This window comes from Peromyscus maniculatus, chromosome 5 (genome assembly GCF_049852395.1).
Source record: "Peromyscus maniculatus bairdii isolate BWxNUB_F1_BW_parent chromosome 5, HU_Pman_BW_mat_3.1, whole genome shotgun sequence".
In the NCBI taxonomy this organism is placed as follows: Eukaryota; Metazoa; Chordata; class Mammalia; order Rodentia; family Cricetidae; genus Peromyscus; species Peromyscus maniculatus.
This window is the reverse complement of record NC_134856.1, coordinates 61,534,315-61,559,135: the sequence shown is the minus strand read 5'-3', so window position 1 is coordinate 61,559,135 and position 24,821 is coordinate 61,534,315. Positions and strand designations below refer to the sequence as shown.

The following is a 24,821-nucleotide window of genomic DNA, read 5'->3' as shown; positions in this document are numbered from 1 at the left end:
CCTTCAAGGGCATCTCAGACTGAAACGGTGGCATGGGGCTCCCCTTTGCTAAGGATTTTTTGGGGGGAGCTCTCTGGGTCTCATCTAACCTATGAGGGGCAGGTCTCCACAGTCGCTAATGAGGGTCCTTGACTTACAGGCTTTCCGGTCAGAGAGATGGGACTAGTCACCCTTGAGAACCAGCAGAGCTTTACTGTGCTTGAGAGCTACTGAGTGGCCACAGTGAAAGCACGATCTGCAGGCAGCCAGTGCTGTGTGAGCATCAGTTGAACACATGATGCCTGAAGGGTAGGCATCTCTTACCTTCTGCTCTGATTGGAGGAACTCAAGGGGAGGGCTTCCCTGTGATTCTGACTCGGTTGCACAGGGAAACTGGAGCAGGCCTCAGGGGTGAGTGCCAGGGCTAACGAGGGACTTTTGACTTGTGAGATGAGGTGAAGGAGCTGGGACTGATACTCTGCAGTGGGGACTTGCAGGCATGTCCTGCCTGATGTCACCAGCAGGGTCTTCCTGGCTTAGAATGGTTTAGCTCCCCTTCTTTGGTTCAAGGTGCTGAGGAGGGAGGAGGGACTTGGGTGAACACATGTGAACTCCACCCGGAGGAGGATATTGTTAGCTTTAGGGCAGGTCATGGTGCTTGGGAGGGCATGTGCTGCCTGTCTCGGGAGCTCTTCAGTCTCAGCCATGTGAAATAGGGGCTCATGTGTGGAACCAATCGTTCCTCTTGGAGTGGCCGTGGCTCTGGTCCATGAGCCACATGCACAGGAGCCCTGCAGAGGCTGTATTCTGCGGTGGCCCTGGAGTGGAAGGTCAAGTGTGTTGGGTGAGGGACTATCCTGTCCTCCAGGAAGCTCACTGTGACTGTTCTGTGTGTGGTCTGCCTACTCTAAATGGCAATGTCTTACTTGATATAATGGACATTTAACATTTTTGAAAGATCAGGAAAAATATCACAGAGCCCTGCCACTCCTGGGAAGCGTGTGAGTCACTGGTACCAGAGGTCCTTGTGTCCTTTTCTTGGTCATTGATCTTGTGAGTCACACCCCGAGTCATTTCTTCTGAAGTTCTTAATTGTAAAAAAAAAAAAAAAAAAAAGTGGCCTTGCAGAAGCGCAAGCTAAGACACTGTCACAGAAGGAATTCAGATGTCCCTTGGGCAGATAGGTTGGGAGAGGACAGAGGTGATGGCTGTGATGTCACAGTCATGTTCAACCTGTAGCTCTTTGTCATAGAAACCTTTCCAAGGGGGTAGCCATGCTGCCGGGGTCCCTGGGATGGTGGCCCTTGCTTCGCTTCTGCAGTGCAGGCTGGGACTGGAGGCTGAACCCAAGGCCTCCGTCAGCTGCCACAAATTCACTCTCTCCAGATCACTGCAAGAGCCCTGGACCTGGAGTGTCAGCAAACCGACTCAGCTTGCTTCCTCCTGGAGAACTCAGGCTGGTGCAAACTGGAGGCTCTGGAGAGGCCTGGTGCCTGTTCCCTCCCTGCCCATACCTGTGCTGTTCAGATCTCTCCCTTTAAGTCAGCTACAATGGTCCCCACGTTCTTCCCCGAGGCAGTGGCTTGCTAACTTCCAACAGGTGTTCTGAGTGGGTAGCTTTGGAAGAATCCTAGGGAGAAGCTATAAGCGCTCCGACCTGCTTGGGGCGGGGGTGGGGGGTGGGGGTGGGGAGGGGCAGCTGTTTTCTTTCTGTGGGTTTCAGAGAGAGCATCATCTCATCTTGTGAAAAGCATTGCTCTTCTGTAGACGGAGAAGCAAAGCTGTGACCAGAGGGCCCTTGGGGTGAAACATCTGAGGCCTGAGGCTGAGAGAGCCACAGGGGATGGAAGGAAGCAGTTAAAACCCCAGGGAAAGTTCAGCCCACAAGGAAGGCAGCAGGTCAGGGCGGATTCAGCTGTCACACTGGCGGTCGGAGAGGAATATTCTAGGGCGGCTAGTCTTTTCTTTCCTCAGCCAATCACAGGGACCTGCTGTCTGTTGAAGCTGGTTTGAATAGATGTCCCTGCTAGTGGCTGGCTGGTGTCATTAGGAAGCGGGCAGGGGCCACGCTTGCAGAAGCACAGCAATCCCTCTCTGGCCTCAGGTCTTGCAAACAAGCAGAAGTTGGTCCGTGTGCAGAGATCCTTCTGGACCTCTGGGCCTCCCTGTCTACGAACTCCTCCTTGACTTATGCCTCCTTCCTCCAGGAGTGGAGTCCAGGGACTGGTGCTGGGCAAGGGTGATGGTGATCTGCTTACCACGAGAAGAAACTGGTGGAGAAAGGCTTACTTTAGTTCGGTTTGGTTTTTGAACCAATAACTCACTTTCTAGTCTCATAGCTCAGAAAGATAGGACACATGGATTTTATCTTTGCTCCTATCGGCTCTGATCCAATGGGGTTACTTGTGTTAGGTTTTTGGATGTCTTTATTAAATACAAGCAAGACTGTGTGTGTGTGTGTGTGTGTGTGTGTGTGTGTGTGTGTGTGTGTGTGTGTGGTGTGTACACACACACAAATCTTTTCTTCTCTTTTCCTCTCTTTGACAGGAATGGAGAGACTCACTGGCTCTTAGGATGATGGAAGGAGGCTCAGTCTCGCTGTACTCAGAGGAGTGTAAGTGAAGACCAGAATGGAGTCACCATTGTCAAGGCTGACACCAGTGAGTGTTCCGTGAAGAATGCTGGGGGACTTTGCTCTTTTCACTGAGCTGCCTAATTTGGACATCTTTCAAATCAGCACAGCACATAAAGATGTCCTCACTCATCTTTACAGCCTTAGAGTATCTTATTTATGGCCACACAATAAATTCGCCGGTTACTCGTAGGTGTTTGGTTTACTTCCTATCTTTTGCTACTGCAAACTGTAAACCAGGGCACTTCCTCCATGTTTCAGCTGCAACTGAAGGACAAATTCCAATAATCAGGATAATTAGGACAAAGGGTAAGTGTATTTATACTTTTGATAAGGTTTCCAGTCACCCCAGGAGGAGTTGTATGCGATGCACGGTCCACTTTCTCACCTCAGACTCATCACAGCTTAAGTTTGCATTACTCTTCTTCAGTAAGATTGAGCTGTGTGTGTGTGTGTGTGTGTGTGTGTGTGTGTGTGTGTGTGTGTGTGCCTGCACGCGTGTTGACATGAGGAGTCTTCTTTGATTGCTTTCTACATTATTTATTGAGTCAGGGTCTCTGGCTGAACCCAGAGCTCCGATTTTGTCAAGTTTGGCTGGCTAGCTTCTTTGTGGGATCACGTATCTCCACCTCTACCTCCTATGTAGTAGGAATACAGAAGATTGCCATGCCCACTGGGCCTTTCCATGTACTAGGAATATAGAAGAGTTGGCATGCCAACCAGACCTTTCCAAGTACTAGGAATATAGAAGAGTTGCCATACCCACTGGACCTTTCCAAGTACTAGGAATATAGAAGAATTGGCATGCCAACTGGACCTTTCCAAGTACTAGGAATATAGAAGAATTGGCATGCCAACTGGACCTTTCCAAGTACTAGAAATATAGAAGAGTTTCCATACCTACTGGGCCTATCCATGGGTTCTGAGATCTGAACTCTGGTCCTTATGTTTGCATGGCAAGGGCTTTATCTACTGAGCATCCTCTTCAGCCCTTAAAAATGAGTTTATATTAACATTGAGGTCACACTAAACTTTTAAATGAAGATGGATGGCCTGCTGGTGACTCTTTCTCTGCTGAGTGTGTACTGTGTCTCCCCACCAGCTCGGCTCCTCTTTTGAATGTTGGTGAACTGGTTTTCACAGTTTGATCAGGGACTGGGGGAAGAATACCTCCCCATATGGTGAAGTCTTCACAGGTTCTGCAGCTACTCCAAGCTAGAGTTGAGTATGCCCATCATCAGAGGGACACTGGCCAGTGGTAGCACATGACTTGACTGATCTTGAAGGCCACTCCCACACGTGAATGTGAGTTTCAGATTATAACTAGGTGAGCTCCTCTCCCCACTTACTTGTCTTCCCTTCCCCTTCTCTTCATGCCCCTCTCATTGACAGAGCTTGGAATCGAACTCAGAGCCTTGTACACTCTACCACTGAACCCTATTGTCGGCCTTCAGGCTGCGGCAATATTCAATGTCTGGAGACTGTAAGAAGGTACTGATCAGTATTTGCTAACTATTGTACATGCTGGGTTTAGGACACTAAACCCTTTGCACGTTGTCTCACCCTGGAATCCCCCAACAGCTCCAATCTTACAAGTGCCGGAGGCTCAGGTATGAAGAAGCTTCAGAGGCGGCATGTCCTCAGTCTTGTTTGAAATCCAGCCCTCAGTAGCCACTTTGGGGTAAGGAGTCATGTGCGGATTTCTCAAGGAAAAGCTTCTCCAAGGAGCCTTCTCAGAGAGTGGGAGAGCTGGAGCAGACAGAGGCAGTGTTCTTGGAGTCTCTTCCACCAGATCCTGAAGGCGGCGCTGGTTGTAGCTCTGAGCACCTCTCTAGTCACACATCCTCACTCAGGAGGGCCCGGACCGGGGTTAATTCTGTGCTTTTGTGTCTACATTTTACCATCTCCTGAAACAACCTGGGGTGGATTTCAGATCCAAGTATCAAGAACTTTCTTCTACTTAAAAAAAAAAAAAAAAAAACAGGCTGGGGTATAGCTCAGTTGGTAGCGCGCTTGCCCACCATACAGGAAGCCCTGGGCCCCATTCCCAGCACCAGTAAGCCAGGCTCAGTGGACCTTATCTGTAATCTCAGCTCTCAGAGATAGGAGAATCAGAAGGCCGAGCTTATTATCGGCTACGGAGTGAGTTTGAGGCCACCCTGAGTTACATGAGACTCTGACTCGAAATAAGTAAATGATACAAACAAATGACCATTCTTCCTGCAGACAGGGCCCTGGGATTTGTGTATTCCTAGTCAGGTGTGCCCAGAGCAGAAGCAAGCAGTAGGTGCAAAAGGAAAATTGCTTTCTGATTTGTTTACCTGCAATCACCTGGAGATGTCCCAGCCTATCCAACATCTGTCACAGCTGGAGAAATGACCTCCCTGTCCAGTGAGACCGTCTCCCAGCTGAATACGAAGGTCTTCCCTCGGAATGATTGGACCCTGTGTGGAGAAAATGAGAGGCGCGTCTTTGTCACTCCCAGCAGCCAGTGCTCCAATGGTCTCCCCTTGTCCCCTTTCTCTCCAGAGTCCTCACGGTCCATTGCTTGCCTAGCATGTCTGCAGCGTGACTCTTGTTTCATGGGGCTCAGTTTCCTGGAAGTGGAAGGAACAGTCATCCATGTGGTTCATCTGGAGCACTGGGTATCGGCCAACAAGTCAGCCTCTGTGGTCAGCCTCCTCTCCTGGGAAGCAGAGGAAAGAAAGGGGTTTGTTCTCCTTTTTATTTCCCCGAAATGTGCATCTCTAAAGCACTGGGAGAAACAGCGCTGGGAAGGACCGTCATGGCTCACTCAAGGTGCTGAGCAGAGCCTGGAGGAAGAGAGAGCGGGCGTTTGGCCGTGAGAGCCCATCCAAAGGAGTCTTCCAAGGAGGAGGACTTGAGGGATCCAGGGGGATGTGCAGGAGGCAAAGGCCGTTCTTCCGTCTTAGCAAGCTCCACTCCTCTGTCCCTTACTGAAACATTTCGTGTATCTTCACCTCTGAGAACCACAGCTGGTTCCAGCAGGAGAGAGGCGGTCAGCGGATCTCACCACAGGGATGAGAGGAAGAAGCAGAGGAAGAAGAAGAGGGCTTAGGCCATGCTCACGCGAAGCTAGCTTGAAGATGGTTTTCTGTCTGACCATCTCCTTTCTGTCTACAACATTGTTTGTTCCTCACGTCCTGCCTCATGAGAAAAGGCAGCCCGGGTCCACTGGGGAAATTGATTTTGATAGATTTTCAAAGAAGAGGTCCTGCTTACATGTGCAAAACTGACTCACATTACTTATTGACAGTTGTGTGTGTGCGCACGCGCATGTGTGTGTGCATGTGCTTGTGTGTACACGTGCATGTGAAGACCAGGCGTTAACCTGGGGTGTTGTTCCAAAGGCACCATTCACTCTGCTGTTTGAGAAAGGGTCGGTCTCTCACCGGCCTATAACTCGTCTAGGCTAGATCAGCTTGCCAAGAGCCTCAGCACACTGCCAGCTCCCCAGTGCTGGGTTGCAAACACCCCACATTATCATCCCCAGCTCCTTCTCATAGGTTCTGAGGCTCAGACTCAGGCCCTCGTGCTTATAAAGCAAGCATGTTACCAAGGAAGCTATGTCTCCAGCCCACCAATTCATTTGTTTATAAATTCTCACTTAGTTTCCCTTAACTTCACTAGGAAGTCTCCACTTTCCCCCTCAATGCGGCTCTCGTGGGTTGTTCTAAAAACAGCGGTTTGCAGAGCTCCAACATAGTGGACCCTGACACCAACTACAACCCAGAGACCCTCATAGTTTCTGTCTGTCTTTCTCTCCCACTCTGTCTTAATTCGTCACCCGCTTTTATCACACACATCCCCCCCATAGTCACAGAAACTGAAGGTGAGAGGTTTCTGTTTTAGCTTTGATATTTCAAGGCTACTATACGGCTCAGAATGGTGTGTCCAAAAAATAACTTTCACTCCCTAATTAACTAACTAACTCACTCACTCACTCACTCACTCACTCACTCACTCACTGCTGTGTGAACACTTCTTTCTGCCCGATGGACCAAGACACCTGCAAATATAATACAATTAGACCAATTAACTACCCGTTATAAGCTAGGATTATAGTGAGAAAAAATTTAAGTGAATGGATGGGCCCCATCATCATTCGAGGCCAGGTTAAGTCTTTAGAAAAAATAATAAATCAGAGAGCTTCATACTAATACTGTTTTTAAAGACACCTTCTCGGTATTACCAGATTCTTTTGGTAACACCCAACCTGGAACTCACTGATCGCCTTGACTTACTGGCCACTGAGCCCCAGATTCTCCTGTCTCTTTCTCCCACTACTGGGGTGGCAGGTACCCACCTCCTGCACCTGGGTGCTGGGGATCTGCTGCACAGTCAGCATTCTACATACTGAGCCGTCTCCCCAGGGCCCATCATTGACGTTTTGACTGCAGCTTTCTCTTGCCTGCTCCTTGTCCCATTTGAAGTAGCACAAGGGTGATTTCCTAGGGATTCCTTTTCTACTGGTGATTTTGTGTCTCTGGCTGCCTGGTGGACGCTAACATTCAGACACCACGGTGACACCAGTACTGAGTGTGTGTGTCAACATGCCCGAGAAAGAGGTTTTTCTTTCTGGTGACACCATCCATTTCTCTGCCTTCTCTTTTATGCTCAGGTCTTGGGAGCACTGTTCATGACATCTGGCTTAACAGATGTGAGCTCTGGGTGACGCTCCCTTCTTCCAGGCATTGTCCCTAAAGGTGTTTGGTCTGCTCTCCCTTTCCTACGACAAAGAATCAGAACACTATCGGCTGGAAAAGTCCATCAAGGATGTTTGTCTTTAATGCTTCTGCATGATGGCTTTGTTTACTGAACCAATCCCCACATTGCGCAGAAGGCTGCTTGCTCACTTGCTTCTGACTTGTACCGGTTTCTCAGACCCTACTTATAGGACTGTCTACATGATTTGGAAGACCCCGTGAAAAGCAGCCATGGAACCTCCTGTTCAAAAAAGTCTCAAGTCAGTGACATCAGAGTCTTGGTTTAGGATTGGCTCCAAGTGACTGCCTGGGTCACAGCCCCGCGAGCCCAGCTCTTCCTGTCTCTGTAACTTAGGACTAGCCCCTAGGCATGCTCTGTGGCTGAGCCTTTATTTGTTTCCTCACTATTTTTAGCTGGCAAAGTAAATGAGGTCATCCTGCAAGCCTCCATGTTCCACTGACTTCTGACTTCTATTGTTGGGGTTGAAAAGTCTGCCGTTGAGTGAACCGCTGTTTCTTTTCATCTGTCTTTCTCCTCTGCTTTTCTGTTTTGATTTTTGCCTTTGGCAGCTTTTTCTTACAATGTGTCCAGATTTTCATGTTTTTCCTTTGATAACAATGCTTCCCTAATTTCTTTTTTCCCCTGTTCTAGAAAAGTCCCAGGCATTATCTTTGGAAGCACTGACACCCCCCCCCACCCCCCACCCCCGTCCTTTCTTGAGCTCCTGTGTGAAGCACACCAAGGTTCCCCTCTGTCTCGGTGATCTCGCTGTCTTTCTGTCCTCTCCCACACCAGCTTAAATTCGCTTAAGTGTTCTAGTCTGAACTTTCACCTACATATTAAGTTTTTAATTGGTGCATATTTCACTTCTAGGAGTTATATATGGTCCCCTTAAAAACACTTCTGGTCTTTTAAAATGAATTCCTTTTCTTATAACTTTTTCATTTTTTTGTTTTATTCTGTTGTTTTTTTTCTTTTGTATGTATTGTAGGTACATGATCATGTGGGGGTGTGTATGGGTGTCTACACATGTATGTGTTATGTGCGTGTGCTTGTGGAGGCCAGCAGTCTGTGTTAGGAGCCCTCCTTGACTGATCTCTGCCTTACGTTTTGAGTCAGGGTATCTCACTGAATCTGGCGCTCATCCTTTCAGCTAGTTTGGCTGGCCAATGAGCTCCAGTGATCTACTTATTGCCTTCCCTGACCCCAGCACTGGTGTTACCTACATGAGTGACCTCATCCAACTTTTTTGTGGCTTCTTGGGATCCAAACTCAAGTCCTCATGCTGAGTGGTAGACACTTTACTGACTCAGCCCTCGTTTCTCATAATTTTAATTCCCTTCCTTTACAATTCTAATTATTTTGACCACAATTCATAACCTCTTTCTGATAGCTGGCTTTTCATAGGATGTATTTTATGCCTTTGGGGATTTATTCTAGACCTGCTGCTGTATTTGACTTAAGGTTGAACCCAGAGCTTTGCACAAGCTGGGTAGGTGCTCTCCCACTGAGCTACACCCTTGTGTCTGCTGACTCATTTAGAGTGGACTCATGTTCTGTAGATTTGGGTTGTGAGCTAATATTTCAGAAATGGCTCACCTTGGGTTTCTTATGTGCAGAGGTTGAGAATCGGTTTCTATAGGGAGTTTTTCCATTTGCTACCAAGTGCCTTGGGATGTTACCAGATTGAGACTCTTCCTTAACTGATTTGGGGTTTCTAAACTGTACAAATGAGTAAATTTAATCTTTAAACTGTGTGGAGCATGGCCTGGATTTAGGCATCTGGAGGTGACCTTTCCCTTCAACACTTCCAGCCAAGCCCCAAAGCCCAAAGGGCTGGTATTTTCTCTGGTACTCACCATGATCTATGCTCACTACCCTCAGGGACATCTTCCATGCCAACTATGCCTTTAGGGCCATGTTTGTTATCCTGATGCACTAGAGCTAGGTATTTCACAGCCAGAGGTTTCTATTCTTCCACGGCACTTCCACAAACGGGAGTTCCTGTCATCCTGCATGTCTGATCCCACTGTGACTGGGTATTTTGAGATCTGCCTAGCTGTTTCAGACTTCTTAGGAAGTCAGCCAGGGGTCCTGTCTAAACTCATGGCAGGCCTGTTGGACTGATCAGGAAATGTCACCTCTGTTTGTATGGAACTTTCTATATGATGAAACTCGGGTTCTGTTCTGCAAAGAAAACAGCCAGTGTAGCCTTGCTATGGTTGGAGCGCAGTGGCTGTACTGATTTAGCGCAAAATGTGAGATGTTACAAAAAACAAACACTTAGGGGTTTGTGGACACAGAGGGTGTTGCTCATCAATGATGAGAAAACAGAAGGAGAGACATTTCAGTTCCCTGTACCTTGCCCTCACTCTGCCTCCAACCTTGCCCACAGACCACTCTTCTGTTCCTCTCTTCTGCTGTTGAGTTTCCTGCCCCTTAAATGTCTGCTTTACCAGGAAAGGAGAACACCTTCCTTCAGCCAGAGGGCCTGTGGGGAAGTGAGGACATGGGACTGCGGAGGGCTGCACAGCTGAGTCGGCAGGGATGGCAGCTGGTGGCCACTTCCTGCCTCACCCTGCAGGAAGGAGGTACCCAGGAAAAGGACGTTAGAGCTGTAACCACTGTAGATGGTTCCTGTTCCCCTCCAGGGACTGCAAGACCTCCTTGTGCAGACTGCTTCTGTGTTCCAGATAGGGGACATCTAAGCCCATAGACATGACTGAAGAGGTTCATCTGCAGTGTGTTTTTTTTTAAATCCCTTTTTCTTGGGAGAGTGAAGTGAAGGGTGTGTGTGTGTGTGTGTGTGTGTGTGTGTGTGTGTGTGTGTGTGTGTATGTGTGTGTGTTGTATACACTCACTAATGACGATGCAGGTAGAGGTCAGAGGATCACATCATGTCTGAGTATCTTCCTCTATTGCTCTCTACCTTATTTTTAAGACAGCATCTCTCACTAAACTGGGACTCACCAATTGGCTAGACTGGCTGGCCAGCATGCCCCGCAGATCCAGTTCTGCCTCCCCAGCACTGGCAAGCAGTAGGGCACTTTTGCAGCCCTGATCCTTGCACACTCGGACAGATTCACCTCTTGGCTTGGCCCGGGGAAACCTGGTTGACTCTCCTTAGCTTTCAGCTTGGCAACAGTGCACCCCTTCTGGAGGCTGTCTTGGAAGGCTCTGCCCTGGTCCTGTGATGTTCATCAACTATGTGACCGTGATAGTAGAAGCTGTTCTTTGAGGACCCTCCCCTGCTCCCGTGGCATATGGCAGTTAGATGAAATAGGAGACTCACAGATGAGATTAACTGTGGGGCTGTGGAAAGCATGAACTATTTCTATAGGTACCCACAAAGCCCTGCTCTTCCTGCAGTCCTGTGCTTCAAGAAGCCCAGGCCCAAAAGAATCCTTTCCAGACATGTGCACTGACCTGTACTGGCAAAAACCTTTCTTCCGGGCTGCCCAGCTTCTCACCCCCAAAGGCCAATGCATTACCAGTAACTTTCAAGTCTCTTGGGCTGGGAGGTGAATGCCTTGACTTATTCTACTGGGATTAAGGAAAAGTTTGAAGTCAGAAAGAGGTCTCTGACTGCATTTCTGCACTCTAAGGTGTAGATTACAGGCTGCGTGGTTTAACAAATAAGCGTCTTACACTGAGTTGTGAACGAGGGAGCTCTGTGCCTTTGGTTCACTCCCATCTCGTTAGAGTGTAAGCTGCATGAATACTATATGTTCATCATTATATCCCCAGGATCGGGAAGAGAGTCCAGGACCAAGGGCAAACATCTGCAGCTGGCAGAGAAATGAGCATACCAATAGCTTTTGGATAAATGAGTAGAACAAAGTCATGCTGGAAACCAAAAGCTGATGCCACTAATGAAGTTCCTCATTCCACTTAATAAGACATGTCCCTCAGGATTCCACTTCCATCTTTTTCCCTCAGCAAATTTAATTCATAGTTTTGTCTCAAAGTAACATCACTGAAAACCTTTCTTCTGCAGGCATTGGTGTGTCTCATATAGTCTCATGTATGTATCAACCAAGAAGTTGCAATTGAAAGGAAATGGATCACTTGATCCACCCCCACTCCCTGATTCTTGAGCTCACTGGTTCGCATCAACAGATATTTCTCCACAAACTGTCAGAACTTGGTGAAGCACTGCTGTTGGAGGCCTCTATGTAACGCTCTCTAGTGTAGGAATTTGGTCATGGAAAAAACATCAGCAAAGGCTTCTCTTCAGGCTTACCACATAAGTACATGGTTTTCATCCTCCAACGGCCCATGCTTGGCGCCAACCAGCCAGTTCCTCATTTACCCTGGGGCTCAGGCTCACTTCTGTATTTTGACACTTGCCAGTCTCACTATCTTCACCAAAGCCATCAGTGGGAGATGACATGGTTCTTTTTGACCCTTTGGGGGCCTCACACAGATGTGATACCTACCACAAGTACATGTTACTCCTTAGAGAAGGTGCTGGGATGCTGTGAAGATTAGCAGACCAGGGATCAATAGAGAAAGCCCAAAGATTGAGGCTTCCTCTTCCAGGATGCTTGAAGTCTTACTCCTGGTATCTTTCTGAGTATTTGCAAGCATAATGAATAAATCCTTTAATTCTCAGAGTCTGTGCCTGATCCGATAATTCAAAGCCTGTGCCTATGGTTCTAAAAGAGTTTTGTGCTCTCCTTCCTTGCGTCTGGCAATCACCTTTCTGCTTTCTCTGTGAATTTTGCTATTCTAGGTACCTAATCTATAAGGTGATGGCTGCCCACTTCTTCCTGTCTCTGTACGAGATTTCCATACTACAAAATTTTAGGAAGGTGCTGGGGTCTAGGGTCAGCAGAATGAACAAACAGACCCCACATCCGCTCTCACAGAGCCAACACTCACTAGATAGCAGACTCAGCATTTCTTTTCGTGTGTGTGTGTGTGTGTGTGTGTGTGTGTGTGTGTGTGTGTGTGTGTGTGTGCATGTGTTGCATGCACGTGGAGAGCAGAGGTTAACACTGGGCCCCTGGGTTTGGGATTACAGGTGGGAGGCCATACCCCCTTGTATTATGTAGGTGCTGGGGATCCTACCTCTGGTCTTTCTGTTTCTTCTGCAGCAAGTTCCTCGTCTCCTGAGTCATCTCCTCAGCCCCACAGTGAATATTTCTACACACCCTGTGCCCACAGGGGATTAAAGATGGATCATGGTACACTGGGTTAGCTGATCTTTTGTCAGCTCCAATCTATCCATCTGACAGGGTCACAGGTATGAGACACTGGGAACAGTACAGGTCATCGAAGGTGCCTAATGAGTGTGCTATAGAGGTCAGAGGTCCACATCATGTCTGAGCACCTTCTTCTATTGCTCTCTATTTTTTTAAGACAACATCTCTCACTGAACTGGGACTCCCCATTTGTTTGAAGGTGTGGGCCATTTTTACAGCCCTGGCCCCTGGCCACCCATCTCCAGCTCCTTTCTAATAGACAGTCACCATCTTGGGTTATCAAGATTCTCCTCACATCCCTTATTGGTGGCCATGTAACTAGAGCAAGGTCCATGAGGTAAGCATCTCTATGGGATAGAGCTTGGCTAACCTTGGCCACTGTGTCAGGCAGGCAGGAAGCCACCAGTAAGCCAAAAGTTCATGGAAGTAGTTTAGGTACAGTAAGGTTTGTGTTTGGTTGGGTGAGGTCAGCCCAGGTGGGTGGTGGAGGAGGGCCGCTGGTGGAACCAGGGCACTCAGAGTACCTCCTGGCCCAAAGATGCCTGGCGACACTATTGGCCACTGCTCCTATGACAGATTGGGTTGGCTGGGAACCCTCCTCACTCTCAGAGCATGTCCTATAAAAAGAAGGGTCTGAGGAGGTAGCATGGTGGACGGGTGCCATGTGTGCCCATGTTTTGTTTGTTTCTACACTTGGCTGTGCTCCAGGGTCCCACACAGAGCTGATAGCTGAATGGGACCATAAGTAAACAACAGATTTGTGGTATGGTTTGTAAACAGGAGCTTCCACAATACAAATAATGACCCCTCTGTCCCAGTGGTACTTCCCAGCCCTTAAAATCTAACAACTCTAATAGTACAATGTTGTGCCTATTGCATTGTTTAGGGAAACTAGCAGCAGTTTCCAGCCATCACATCAGAGCCATGGCACGGTGTGTATGCCTTGTCTAGGTAGGTGGATGGCTCAAGAACCCAGGCTCCTTCTACACTGTGGCTCTGTATCCCCTATACTTTTAGAGACCTCTGCCTAGAGGTGGAACTTGATAGAGACGGTACATGTTGCCATCTTATCTCAGAGTAATAGGGAAATATAACCCCATGCATTTTTGCACTATATAAAGGGCTATGTGGGTGTGCATGGGCAGTCAGTCTCATTGCTATGACAATGGCATGAACCTCCATAGCCTTAGTCTCTGCATCTGTCAAATGGAAGACATGGAGCCTGCTTCTGAGGGTTACTGGGAGCACCAGGACCAGCATGGAGGCACTGCTGATCCACTGTCAATGCTGTAGGCACTACATTCAAGGCTGTGACCGGTGCCAGAGAGAGAGAGGGGGGCTCTCTCACCATCTGGAGTCAGGGGAATCCAGATACATCCCACCCCAACTGCTTTCAGTTCTCTGTCCATGCCTCGCTTCTGCCTAAATAGGCCTCATAATGACCATTATGCAATATGCATTCTGTGTTTTGATTATTATGCTAATACAAGCCTATTTCATAGTGATTACAGTGTGATATGTATTATCTATTGTGATTATTATGTATATGCAAATGAATAGCTCACTCAGACATATGTCTCATAGATTCAGTCTTGCTGGGGCATTGACACAAGCTTTTAAATAGTGCCCTCATTGTTTGCCATTGTTCAAAATATCTTTTGTTATAAAAGTAATATAGGTCATTGCAAAAATGGTCAACACACAGACAACAATAAAGTGGGACTTAGAAGCCACTTTACTGCCCTCCACCCTGCTTGGATAAGGAACCATTGTGAACAGTCTGGCTAAATCTTTCCAGAAATATTCCATGCTCAGACACAAGCTATATAAATGCTTCTACTTTGCACAAAAGCAAATCACACTGAAATGTTATTTTGTGACTCCTTTTTCTTTTCCACTATTTTGGTGTCTGGTCTAATTTAGTATTTTTAACAGCCACGCAGAAGCCCACAGTGGGGACGGCTGCACTCTTTCTCCCCAGAGACGAGGACATTTAAGGATCATTACCAAGGTACCAGAATTCTCTTTTTTTTTCTGTGAGCCAAATGTGTGCTCCCTAAACCTGCTCCTACCCTATCGCAGGTACCTTCAAATCACAGACCCATGTGAAGAGCTCACTTGCCTCTCATTAGACCCCTGTTGTGGTTTGAAGAAGTAGACAAGCTTGGCCCCAAAGCCCCTGCATGTTCCACAGAAGATGAGGTCATGGGTGGAAACAAGGGGTCACACAGCCCTATCGTGTGCCTGTAGCCTCAGCTCCCTAGAGAAACAGGGCATCAAAGATACTTGGTCCCCCTTCGAGGGCGTGGCTGCAGTCCCTTTTGGGGGCTGCAGTCCATTCAGGTTTAGACTCCCAACATGGCAAATATCAATGGCTTATGCAACATCAAGAGACTTTGGACAGATACAATTACTATTTTGCGATGGTGGTGGTGAGGGGGACTCTCTCCTGTCTTCTTGAAGGAAATAATTCAGTTGTGATGGTTTGAATAAGAATGGCCTGCCATAGGTTCATATATCTGAGTGCTTAGTTATCAGGGAGTTGAATTATTTGAAAGGATTAGAAGGATTAGGAGGTGTGTCCTTGTTGGAGGAAGTGTGTTCCTGGGGGTGGGCTTTGAGGTTTCAAAAGCCCATGCCCGGCCCAGATGCTTGAGCTTTTTCTCTTCCTCCTTTCTTCCCTCCTTCCTTCTCTCTCTCTCTCTCTCTCTCTCTCTCTCTCTCTCTCTCTCTCTCTGCCTGCAGATCAGGATGTAGCTCTCAGCTACTCCTCCAGTACCACACCTGCCATGCATGCTGCCACGCTCCCCACTATAATGATAATGGAAGAAAAACCTTTGAAACTGTAAGCCAGTCCCCAATTAAGCGGTTTTCTTTATAAGGGTTGCCTTGGTCATGGTGTCTCTTCACAGCAATAGAACAAAGACTAAGACTTTGGTCAAGTGACATAATCAGTTTAAGAAGTTTACTCCAAACACTTCAGAGGTAGAGGGGAAGGGGGGAGGGGACAGAGAAAGAGGGGGGGCTGCCCCAAGATAGAGGGTGGCACCTCCTTCTGTCTCATGGACCTAAAGGAAGTTTTTAATGAATATTATAAGAGATGGTGCCATATTCATGACAAGGTGATTTCCTTCCCAAATCAGGCTAGACCAAGTGCCTTTTTTAGAGTAGGTTTTTCCCTCATGAATCCCACAAAAAGGGGTGTCAAGACCACAATGCAAGTGATATTATACTGATGTCAGGACTTCTGAAGATGCAGACCCTTATTGTACACGTGTCCCTGATGTTTCAGTCTTAGATGTAGCAAGAAGAACCTATCCAAGGCTTCACCTTAACCATGAAGGTGCATTTGGATTGCAGGAGACACAGCTACCAAGATGCCGCGGTGGTTTTCCTCAGTTACCTCATGTGTATGTCCTCAACAACTCCTTGTCATGGGGGCATTGGGGCCGCCAAAGTGAATTTGTGAACAGCATCACTGTTTCCAAGCCACGGGAACCAGCTGATTTCAGATCTAGAATACAGTTTTCCAATTCTTAACTATTTGTGGGCCACCTTCCGATACTCTGTTTAGTATCTCTGCCCACCACCTAAACATCTATCGGTTTGTTTGGAGAACTGCACTCAAAAGGGGCTCAGTGTGCCGGGTGGTGGTGGCTCATGTCTCTAATCCCAGCGCTCAGGAGGCAGAGCCAGGCAGATCTTAGTGAGTTGGAGGCCAGCCTGGTCCACAGGGCGAGATCCAGGACAGGCACCAAAGCTAAACAGAGAAACCCTGTCTCGAAAAAAAAAAAGGGGGGGGAGGGGGAGGCTCAGTGCACTTACAAGGAGATGGCTCATTGGTAAGAGTACTTGCTGACCAAGAATGAAGATCTGAGGTCAAGTCTCTAGCATCCACGTAAAAAGCGAGGCACGGCTGTGCACATGTCTGTAACCCCAGGTCTGTCTGTGTGAGTGTGTGTGTGTGTGTGGGGGGGGAGATGGGAGGACCTTAGAGCTTGCTGGCTGCCGTCCTGAAATCTAGATCAGTGAGAGACCCTGTCTCTAGAGAATAAAGTGGAGAGTGACAGAGTGGGACACCTGACATTCTCCTCCTGTGTGTGCACTAGCTCTCTCTCCCTCTTCCCTCCCCACTTTCACACACACACACACACACACACACACACACACACACACACACACACACCACACACACACAAAATGAGAGTTACTTGCACATATGAAAACACAGTGTGTCTTGGGTCTGTCCTCACCCTGAATAGTGTCTTGGAGTCACAGGTGCAGAGCTAGTTAGTTAGGCTTTATTCGGGTACTCTTGACAAGACATGCAACATCCCCCCCCCGCCCCGGGAGGGGGAAGATGTCCGTGGATGGAACTCCTACAGTCAGTACTTCTGTCCCAGAACAGAATTGCTGTCCTAGAACCTTCTACTTCTCTTTGAGGACATACGCGCTGTGCATGATTTAAGAGGCGACACTAGCAATCTCTGGAACGTGTACGATGTGTGTGAGTGAACTCTGCCTCTGAGCCGAGTCTTCATGCACATAGGATGCTATTTTTGGCCACAGTGATCCTCTTGGAATGTTTTTCTCTTTTTCTGGAAAGAAAATAAAATGTCTCCATTCCCAATTACCTCTGTGGAGTAGTAAAGACCAAGGAAGTATCCGGGGACTCTCCCTCCTGCAGATGTAGGGATCTTTTTATTGCCTAATATGCTCCGGGCCAGGCTCACATCGGGCCTATTTTTAGACTTTTGGGTTGACTTGGTGAATTTGGCCTCTTTTTCAACAGATCGTATTAACGAACTGCAGATGGGCCATAATTGATTCCTTTCTGTCACAGTTACTTCGCAGGCAGGCCGAATGCACTCAATGTCTCCTTGGTGAATAGTTACCTAGTTTCTAAAAATCCCTGCTAGGTCTGTGAACAGGTTTCCTTTTTGGCTTGGGCAGCAGAGGACAGATTATCTGAGATGGATCCAGAAGTACTTGGATATGCATTTGGCGTCCTTGGCAGTCATAGTGAAAATTTGGGGATCTTGGTGGCTCTGCAATTAGTTTTGAGGAGAAGCTGACACTTAGCATCTTGGTGGGTGGAAGATGGAGGACTGTGTTACTGGATCCCACTGGGCCACATTTCCATCTTGGGTCAACAGTCTTTACCCCAGTGTATCCTCCTTCTTGGCTACACCTTCAAGCATTGCTATTCATCTTAGATCCAGAATGTACTTTACAATTTTATTTGTTGTGTGTGTGTGTGTGTGTGTGTGTGTGTGTGTGTGTGTGTGTGTAGGAGGAAGGGGTGTGCATGCAATCACACACACACACACACACACACACACACACACACAGCATGCCCTTGCACACACACAAGTGTATGCACGCACCACAATGCATGTGTAGTGGTCAGAGGACAACTCATAGGAATTATTTCTCTTTTTCCAGCATGTGGATTCCTGGGACTGAACTCAGGTCACCAGGCTTGCTGGCAAGCACCTTACCCACCATTCTCTCTTGCTGGTCCAGAGCACACCTTTATGGGTGTTTCAGCATCTTTTCCCTTTGACTCCATTGGGAAGCTGAGGCCAACACTGCAGCAGGCGGTGGTGGCTTACATTGTGTTCTCACACAAAAACGAAGAGAATGTGAACTTGGAGGCACAGCCAGGCAAGGTGCTGTCCTTCCAGATCTTATAACCGTGAAGGCTGTGGACCAATACTTGCTGCCTTCCTTATTTTTATTTATCCCTTTATTTATTATGCCGTGTGAGTGCGTGGGCATGTATAGGTGCAGGTTCATGAGCCTCAGTGCACACAGAGGCCAGAGAAGGGTGTCAACTGTCCTGTTCTATCACCCTCTTATTCCCACCAGACTGGGTCTCTTCCTGAACCCAGGTCTGGGCTGGCAGCCGGCAAGTCCCAGCAATCCTCGTATCTCTGCCCCCAACATCACTGCTATTACAGGCGTGCGTGTGGCCACACCTGACTTTTTACTCATACACGGGTACCAGGGGTTCAAACTCAGGTCCTCCTACTTGCACAACAAGCACTATCCCCCACCGAGTCAGGTCCTTTGCCCCGGCTGCCTTCTTTTACAGAAGAAGGAGCCAGCACCTAACTGCCCTGATGGATACAGAAAACCCATGCAGAGCGTACTTGGCTCATGTTCAGAATCCAAACTAACATCTTCCTGGGGTCTGGGGAGGGGGTGACTCTTGGTGGGGTCTGCTGAATCCGTTAGTTCTGGTTGTGTTGATTCAAATCCTCCCAGTCACAGACAAGGCTGTGTCCACACTCCATCCAACCTGGCGCACTTCCAGAAAGCCAATTTTTCCTCGGAAGCAGAAGGCTCCCCAGCCTTGAATACATTTGGTCTTCTTCTTCCTGCAGCAGACATTTTTGAATCAAGAAACAGTTTACATGTTTACCTGTGTCAAAATACACTCTGAAGACTGCAGTTCTGTATAAAATAGTGGCCTCATTTCAGGCCAGGAAGGCTTCCCTGTTATCATTGGTGCCCTGCGGTATCTGTGCTCTCATCTCCTCAGCTCGATCTAGAGGAATATTACAGCAATAACCACTGACACCTGGGAGTCTGACCTATTGGGGGGGGGGTAATAAAAGGATCCCCCATATTTGGAAATATGAGAGCCATTTATAGAGAAGAAAGCCACAGTTGATACTATGCAGAATTCAAGGCACATCTCCAAGCGGCGTTGTCGTCAAGGGTACAGTAGTAACTCAGCTGATTCACATATAAGGACTCAGAACCATAGCATACTATGAAACGCTCATTCAGTTGACTGAGTCTTTAGACTGAAACATAACCAAAATTCATGTTTATGTTAATTTAGTCCTGATAGTTTTCTTTTTCTTTTCTGTTTGTTTGTTGTTGTTGTTTTTGTTTTTGTTTTTGCTTTGTGGTGCTGGGGATTGAACCTAGGGCCTCAAGCATGTAGACAAGTGTCCTACCACTGAGTCCCATCTTCAGTTTCCCAGTTGGGGAGCTAAATGGGGGTGTTGGCTCGTTTGTGGGTCTGCCTGTCCAGTGAGAAAGGTGGCACCCCTCTTCTAATGCTGGAAAGCAGCCCCAGCATTCTCAGCAGAGGGAAGAGGCCACACATGCTGGGTATTAGGACACCCCCCTTGCTCCACCTCCCTGACACAGGAAACCTTTTTTCTCTGTCATGTGATGTTCTGCCCTGTGCCTGAGCTTTCCGCAAGATTTTAGGCTTTTTGGGTCCAAGCCTGCAACTACCTCGTTAGCGAACGGCTTCACATCCTGGGCCTTGCCTAGAACACACCCAGAAGTGTTCAGTGAACAGAACTGTTGGCTGATCGTGCAGGCTGCAGACAGAAACACAAGAAGTCATTAAAGAGCAGGGGCACTGTTTGTTAGGCACGCCGTTTCTGTGTTTCCCTTTGCGTGGACTTCTGGGGGGTCAGAGAACTAAGTGAAACGCCCACCTTCCCTCTCCCTGGTTATAGAAATAACACCCACTCACTGTGAAACTAAAACGAGGTGATAAGGACGAAGACAAGAGCTGAGCGTCTCTCCCAGTCACCTCTCCATGACCTTGTAGAATACGTCCTTCTGAGGTCCCTACTTCCCGCTTGGAACCACGTTCCACCCGCTCTGGTCTCCCAAGAGGTGACCCCTCTGTGGTACCACCGCCTGCCTTTCGGTATGTCCAGCATGGGATGAAGGTCAGGAGTTCAGCAGAGCCCTCCCTGAGTTTCTGCCCCAGGGATAGCTCGCCCTGGCTTCCGTCTCCACTGGAGGATGCAAACCTATGCGAGGCCTGGAAACACTCCTGCCTTTTGTTCTTTTTGCACATGGGACCTCTGCCACTGGGCGTCAAGTGGCCCCCTTTTCACCTAAACACCTTTAAATGGACTGTTTTGATGAGTTGTACTTCCTGGCCAGACTGTCACTAGGACAGACACATCCGCAGGGACACAAATAGTCCTTCCTGAATATTCTAGTTCATAGCCTGCTTTTTGACATGAAGAGTTTCCATTACAAGATCTTTGTAGTTTTCAGCGCTGAGAACTGACTTGCCCTTCTGTCCTCAGCGAGCGTTCTACTGCTGAGCTACACTCCTCCGTACTATTATTTCCGTTTTGAAAATTTATTTTCTGTATGTGCGGACACGCACTTGTGGAGGTCAGAGGACGACTTGCAGGAGTCAGTTCTCTCCCTTCACCATGTGGGACCTGGGGATGAGACTCAACTCACCAGCCTTGGCTTTTACCCACCTAGCCATCTGTCTCCCCCCCTTTTTTATAATTTTTGTTTAGAGATTAGGTCTAAGTTACCCAGGCTGGTCTCAAACTTTTGATCCTTTGTCAGCTTCCTGAGTAGCTGTGATTCCTCTAGGACTCCTTCCTTCCATGCCAGCAAATACAAGTGCATACTTTCATTATTCTGTCTGATAACATTTTCCAGTTGGATTTAATTAAAGCCTGCAGATCGAATCCGCACAGCACTTACTGGGTATGGGACATACCGCTCACTCTCACGTGAGGGGCCGTGCAAGGCAGGTAGTGTGGAAGTAACTGTGGTGAAATCAAAGGTGCCAGGGAGGAGCTACTAGCTAAGAGCATGAAGCACAGCGAAGACAGAGGGCTTCTTGGAGCAGGGGCATTGCTACGGTATGCCAAGGGTAGAGGAGACGTCAACACTGGGGGCTGTGAGGGAAGACATTCCGGGCTGAGCTGGCTGGCCTGGAGCAGAACACCTGTGGTGCTTTGAGCATTGATGAGGAGCCCTGTTGGTGAGCAGAACTGAACATTCTTCCACTGAGCTCTTTATTCATCCGGTCTGCAGAGCCGTTCTCTGGAATGACTGTCATTTTCCATTTCCCCTCTAGATCGTTATTTCCAGGAGGCTGGCTTGGTTCCCTCGCATCCTGTCATACACCCATATGGCAGGGATTCCAAGTAGACGCCAGTGGGGTGAGTCTGAACGGACAACCTATGGCGGAGCAGACATCCACTGGCAGCCGAGTGCTTCGTGGAAAGCTCTTTGCAACCCACTCCTTCTGGTGACATCTCCTCTCTGTTTTCAGAAGCTCTGATTCTTTGAGTTTTGCATGGCATCATCCCTTTGAAATGATTCGTGGAGGGGGATGCTGCCCCGCTTCTCTTTCTGAGTGTGGGTCACTGTGGGGGGCGGGCAATTGGGGAGAAGAGTCCTGGGCTCTGATTTCCCTGTTCCTGTTCACAGAGAACCCTAACAGCAGTCGTTTATCAGAACAGACTAAAGAGCAGAGATGAACTCCACTAACACTAAGCTCAGGAAGCCTTTTTCCCCCACAGCTCCCTCCTTCTCCAGCTCACCCAGGCACACTCAGAGAGTACTGACTTGGCTGTGTTTTGAGAAGTATCCCTCACCGGCCTGGAACTCGCCAAGTCGGCTAGGCTGGCTGGTGAGCAAGCCCCAGGAATCCTGAAGCTGCCTCTCCAGCTTTTGGGTTACAAGAGAAGGCCACCGCACGTGGCTTTTCACACGGGTTCTAGAATCAAATTAGGTCTTCATACTTACATGGCAAACACTTTTCTGACTGAGTCTCAGTCTCTGTTTCTGTTTTGCTGATCTGTTCTTTGTTTTGTTCCGAGACAGAGTCTCGCTCTGCCCTGGCTGCCCTGGAAGCCCTGAATAGTCCAGTCTGCTCTCAAGCATGCAGCATTCTCCTGCCTCGGCCTCCTGAGTTCTTCAGGTACAGCGTGAAGCCGCTGTACCTGATAGTGCTGGCTGTTCTTTTATCTTTTTTCGAGAGGAGAGACCTGGCACGAAGGCTCACCTTACACACTAGTCTTTCCTGTGTTTCCCTTGGAGCTCCTGCAGGAAGTGTGGATTCCTTTGGACATGAGAATTTGCTCCTCTCTCATGCAACACAGAGTCCCTTGGATGAACACAGCAGACATCAATCTGAGAAAGGGAAGTTGGGGAGGGATGGAGTTTACCAGGCTTTCAAAACAATTCCCCATCCCCGAATTCCTCACTCCTGAACCCTGAAAGAAATGTTAAACAAACTTTGAGCATCTGGTTTACAGTCTGAGCCCAGTCATTCTCCTGGACTCCTGAGCCGCACATTGCGGGTCACAGAGTCAGTGAAGGGAACCAGGACAGGCGGGGGGGGGGGGGGGGGGGGCAGGGGGAGCAGCTCGGCGTGTCCTGTTACAGCCGTCTCTGTAAACATTTAGGAGAACCTGCTGGCTGTTGGAAACCCAGACTTTAAATACTGTTTACTTCTGAATAATTTGTAAATCCTTTCCCAGCTCAAATAACCATAAACTCCTGCAAAGCACTTTATAAATACTCATTAGAGTCTTACAAAAATCCTTTGAGACCCACATGATTATCTCCATTTGGCAGGTGAGTAAACTGAGTCACGAAAGTTGAAAGATCTGCTCAAAGCCATGCCAGGGGCAGGGGCAGGGCCTGAGCTGGAGCTCAGACTTCCAGGCTCCTCAGTGGGTGAGCTGTTCCATAGAATGTGCTGGATCAGACACAGCTAGGCTCCTATGCCTAGATCCCCACAGAGCTATTGGGTTCTGTGGGAAAGCCTTTTCTTGGTTCCTTGGGATTGACTGAGGTTCCCTGGCTTCCAAGAGCCCACGCTTCAAGGTCAAAGGCTCCACTTTGAAGAAGCACCTGAGCAGCTGCCCAACATCTGCCTGCAGCTTTCTCTCCTCAGCTGCATGGCCGCCGGTGCCTAGCTAGTGTGGCCCATGGAAAGATGCACAGACTGAGAAGAAAGACCATGTGTTCAGCCTTTCTGCGCGTAGAACATCTCAGGGTAACCTATTAGCAGACACCAGTAAACACTCTGCATTCTTATCCACTTCTTATTTTTCTTTTTGAAAAGTTTTATTTTTATGTCTGTGTTTGTGTGTGTGTGTGTGTGTCTGAGTGGGTATGTGCATGTGAGAACAGGTGCCCAGAGGCTAGAAGAGGGTGTCAGGTCACTTGGAGCTGGAGTCATAGGTGGTTATGAGCTATGAAATGTGGGTGCTTGGAACTGAACTCTGGTCCTCTGGAAGAGCAGCAAGTGCCCTGAACTGTGAAGCCATCTTTCCAACCGCCCGACTGTCTTACAATGAATGAGCTCTGCTACTCACAGGGAAATGGAAGAGCCTATCTGCTTTCTTAGCCTCTGACACAGCAGAGTATAAGCATGGAACCCAAACTCGGCCAGGTGGAAGGCCCTCCTGGACTTCTGGGTGGGGGGTGGAGGGGTGAATGACAAGAAACAGCACAGGGTCCCAGTGATCCCAGGGGGGTGGGGTGGAGGTATCAGCATGCTTTTCTGGTTAGCAGTGGTACTGTGGGAACACAGGATGACTCCTGAGTCAGGGTCTCAAAGAGGTCCTTGTTCTGGGAACACGTACCTCTTGTTCCCAGGTTGCCACTGCCCATGACCTTGACTGCGGGGCAGCAGCCCAGTCTGCTTGGCTTCCTTATTCATTATCAGAAAGTCCTGAGTTGATTTGTGAGTTCATAGCAGCCACTTCAATTTACTCCTGTGGTGGTTTGAAAGAAAATGGTCCCCAAAAGGCGTGGCACTATTAGGAGGTGTGGCTTTGTTGGAGGAAGTGTGTCACTGTCGGGGTGGGCTTTGAGGGCTCATATATACTCAAGCCACACCCAATGTCTCAGTTCACTTCCTGTTGCCTTTGGATCAAGGTGTGGAATTCTCCAGCACCAAGTCTGCCTGCACACTGCCCTACCCCCAGCTGTCATGCTCCCTGCCATGTGATAATGGGCGAAACCTCTGAAACTGTAAGCCACCACCTCAATGAACTGTTTTCCTTTATAAGAGTTGCCATGTGTTTGAAACCTGGAGCTTATGCAGGGTCGCTTGGCTCGGCCTGGGAGGAGGGGACTGGACCTGCCTGGACTGAGTCTACCAGGTCCATCTCAGTTCCCAGGGGGAGGCTTTGCCCTGGAGGAGGTGGGAATGGGGGGTGGGCTGGGGAGAAGGGGAGGGGGGAGAACAAGGGAATCTGTGGCTGATATGTAGAACTGAATGGTATTGTAAAATAAAATTAAAAGAAAAAAAAAAAAGAGTTGCCATGGTCGTGGTGTCTCTTCACAACAATAGGACCCTAAGACAAGCCTCTTTCTGGTGTTAGCCATGAGTCAGGATAGCTGTTGATTTGTATGTAAGTGGTCACCAGATGGGGCAGGAGGTGGGATCCTTTTTCTTCTTTCCTTCCCCATACTACTGAGATAGAGTTTTAGAGTCAGACATGGAGTTGACAAGTGCA

The 24,821-nt window shown here is 48.4% G+C and overlaps 1 long non-coding RNA gene across 1 annotated transcript; it reads left to right on the top strand.

The window, feature by feature from the left end:
- Positions 1–1,181: 1,181 nt before the first annotated feature.
- On the top strand, positions 1,182–2,745 carry LOC143273352 (uncharacterized). The gene is made up of 2 exons (XR_013051393.1): positions 1,182–1,588; positions 2,527–2,745. It is a non-coding gene; the product is annotated as an uncharacterized LOC143273352 (long non-coding RNA).
- The last annotated feature ends 22,076 nt before the right edge of the window (positions 2,746–24,821 follow it).